Raw genomic sequence first — 3,668 nt, forward strand, 5'->3', positions numbered from 1 at the left:
TGCTCCCATAACACTTTGTGCTCATCTCTGTCTTAGAATTTGACAATCTTTTGTTATCATCATCCAAGTGTCTGTCTTCCCCTCTAGACCATGAACTAGGATAAGCCATGGGTCTTAGGTACTGATGAGTCCCTACCTTCTAGTACAGCTCCAGGCAGTCAGTGGTACTTGCTTCTCTATCCACAACAATGTCTCCCTATGAGGCACTGCACACAGGAATGCAGTACCTATTTACTGATTTATCTGTGATGAGTGGAGCAGGCTGGTCCAAACCTTTCAGAGAATTTCAGGTCATTTTCATTTACTTTGTCAGTGGCTGGTTAATTAACCTTCTGTTGTCAAGTTGACCCTGAGCTGGATAGATGAGAAACAGTCCTTGCTTAAAGGTTGATTAAAGGTCAGGAGCTCCCTTTGGAAAACGTTTGTCAGTTTCTAGAAATGTTAAACATACACCTACCATATTCACTCTTAGGTTATTTACCCAAGAGAAATCAAAGTCTATGTACATACAAAGACTTGTACAAGAATGTCCACAGCAGATTCATTTATAGTAGACCAAACCTAGGAACAGCCCAAATGTCCATCAATAGGTGAATGGATAAATTGTGATGTACCCACACAGTGGAATACTACATGCAACAATATGCTAAGTACAAGAAGCTAGACCAAAAGAGTATGTACTATATGATTCTATTCACATAAAATTCTAGAAAATGTAAACTAATCTCTATTAACAAAGCAGCTCAGGCAATAAAGAATCTGCCTGAAATGCAGGAGACCTGGGTTTGATCCCTGGCTCGGGAAGATATCCTGGAGAAGGGAATGGCAACCCATTCCAGTATTCTTGCCTGTAAATCCCATGAACAGTGGAGCCTGGCGGGCTGTAGTCTGTGGGGTCGCAAAGAGTTGGACACGACTGAGCGACTAATACACACAACAAAACAGATCAGTGGTTGCCTCTGGATGGTGTGGGAAGGAGAGAGAGGTGCAAGAGACAGATTACACAGAGGCATGAGCTAACTTTTGGGGTTTTAGAAATGCTCATTATCTTGATTATAGTGCTGGGTTCATAGGTGTTGACATATGTCAAGACTTAACAAATTATACTTTAAATATGTGCAGTTTATTGTGTGTCAGTTATTCTTGGATACAATTGCTTTAGAAAAATCCCATTGATCTATCTTGCACTTTGAATCAATCTTTCACCCATGCTTGATTTTACAACATTCTCTATTGGTCATTTGGAAAATATTGTTTCACTGAGGTGTGCAGACTTTCCAAATATTAACACATTTTACTATACAGTAGCAAAAAAATCACATTTGTTACTATTAGCACAGGTCCCATCAGCAAAGTCTTTAACCATTTGGGAAGCTGTCAAACTCACGGTGGTGGATGAAGAAAGTGAAAGTGTTAGTTGCTGTGTCATGTCTGGCTCTTTTGCCACCCCGTGGACTGTAGCCCACCAGGCTCCTTTCTCCGTGGCATTTCCCAAGCAAGATTACTGGAGTGGGTTACCATTCCCTTCTCCAGGGGATCTTCCCGACCCAGGGATGGAGTCTGGGTTTCCCGCATTGCAGCCAGATTCTTTACTGTCTGAGCCACCAGGAAAGCCCCCATAGTGGTGGATAGGTTTCCCCAAATTTGAATTTTTTAAAATGTAATTTCCATTTTATTATCTTTTCAGGGAACAGTATTTCTTCAGTCTTTAAGGACTTAGCTCATTACATGGGCTTTGGTGGAAGCTATGGGGCAGCAACCACAGGTCTAAATCGTGATGGAGGTGTTGGGTCCTTCTGGACTTCCTGGATTCCCAACTGCCTTACTCTGAATGGCACAACTCATGCAGTAATGTAGTTTCACATACAGCTTGGGAAGCACATGGTGTCAAAAACACTCGCTTTAGAAATGTCCCTGATGGCTGTGGCATCTACGATGTTCCAAATGACAAACTTCTTAATGGCCTTATCCCTGGGCACACATTGGGCACAGTTGGTACAGCGAATAGGTTGTATGTGGCCATGGCCCTTTGGGGCATTACCACAGTTCTTTCTTTCCTTGGTCATCTTGGAGATGAGGAGGTTAGAGCAAAAATTGGAATTTTTATTTGAAAGCTCCATTGTCTCCATTGTTATCACTGGTAGCAAACACTGTCAGTTAAGTGACAGACTCACTTCACTCATTTTCAAGGAGCTATCTGCCAAAAGCCTCAGTCTGAATAATTATAGTCTGTCTGTGGGTCTTCTTTTCAAGCAAAAATGGTGTTCCATGAAAAAAGTGTCTAATTCAGCTCACAAAAACAAGTACTTTTCCTTCAGGCAACGATTGCACATTGATACGTAACAGATGTGCTTTATGCGTGCTCCCTATTTCATCACATGGAAAATTTTGTAACTGTACTCAATGGTTGAAATTTAATACAATTAACTTTTATACTGTTTCATCAAGGGCTTTGTTTACTGGGAGTGTGTGGGGGTGAAGAACGCAGTGAATAGTGATACAGTTGGTATTGCTGCCTTAACATGTGCTAGATCAGATCAGATCAGATCAGTCGCTCAGCCATGTCCGACTCTTTGCGACCCCATGAATCGCAGCACGCCAGGCCTCCCTGTCCATCACCAACTCCCGGAGTTCACTGAGACTCACGTCCATCGAGACAGTGATGCCATCCAGCCATCTCATCCTCTGTCGTCCCTTCTCCTCTTGCCCCCAATCCCTCCCAGCATCAGAGTTTTCTTCCAATGAGTCAACTCTTCGCATGAGGTGCTAAGGCACCAGCAATTTTTTTTTGATCTACCTTTGCTTTTGCACCATCAGTGCAAATGTCCATGTAGTGAAAAAGGAAAATATCCTTTTAGTCTTATTGTGAAAAGGGTTTTGACCTTCAGGATCCACATAAGGGTTTTAGGGATTCCCCAGGGGCCCACAGACCACAGTTTTTAGAAGAGCTACTGTACAGTGTTTTAGTGTAGGGATATACCACAACTTACTTATCTTTACTGTTGTTAGACATTTGTAGTGTTCTGTTTTGAGCTATTACAAATAGAAGTGATAAGAACAACGTTGCCCATATCTCTCGGGGCACGTGTGTATGCATTTGCATTGGATATGCTAAAGGGTAGAGCTGCTGGGTCATAGGGCTGTGCATGCTCAAGTCTGGTTAATTATGCTGAATAATTTTTCAAAGTGGGGTGCATTACCTCACACTTCCACCAGCAGATTCTGAGCCTTAGTGGGTCTGAATTCAGATGCATGTAATTTCAAAACCCTAAATAAAATGAATAGTTGCTTTGTCCTAAATAAAATTAATAGTTGTTGATGGCAAAAATTCAAACAGTATATAAAGTTTAAAGTGAAAAGTACTATAGGACTTCCCTGATGGTCCAGTGGTTAAGACTCCACCTCTCAATGTGAGGGGCATAGGTTCGATCCCTGGTTGGAAAACTAAGATCCCACATGCTACGGGGCCAAAAAAAAAAAAAAAAAAAGAAAAAGAAATGTACCAACAGAAATAGTAACACTACTATATAAACAAAGATATATGTATAAGGATGTTAGCAGTAGCTCAGTTTGCAGTGGCAAAAAAAGGAAATAGAATCAATTCCAATCAGTCGTTAATAGCATAGAAATCTGGTGCATCTACATCACTGAGTATTGTCCATTAACAA

At 41.4% G+C, this 3,668-nt stretch overlaps 1 pseudogene; it reads right to left on the minus strand.

The window, feature by feature from the left end:
* Positions 1–1,724: 1,724 nt before the first annotated feature.
* LOC147341559 (small ribosomal subunit protein eS26 pseudogene) lies at positions 1,725–2,066 on the minus strand (annotated as a pseudogene).
* Between the last annotated feature and the right edge of the window lie 1,602 nt (positions 2,067–3,668).

This window comes from Bos grunniens, chromosome X, assembly GCF_055505025.1.
Source record: "Bos grunniens cultivar Pamir isolate PY7600 chromosome X, Bosgru_T2T1.0, whole genome shotgun sequence".
Lineage (NCBI taxonomy): Eukaryota > Metazoa > Chordata > Mammalia > Artiodactyla > Bovidae > Bos > Bos grunniens.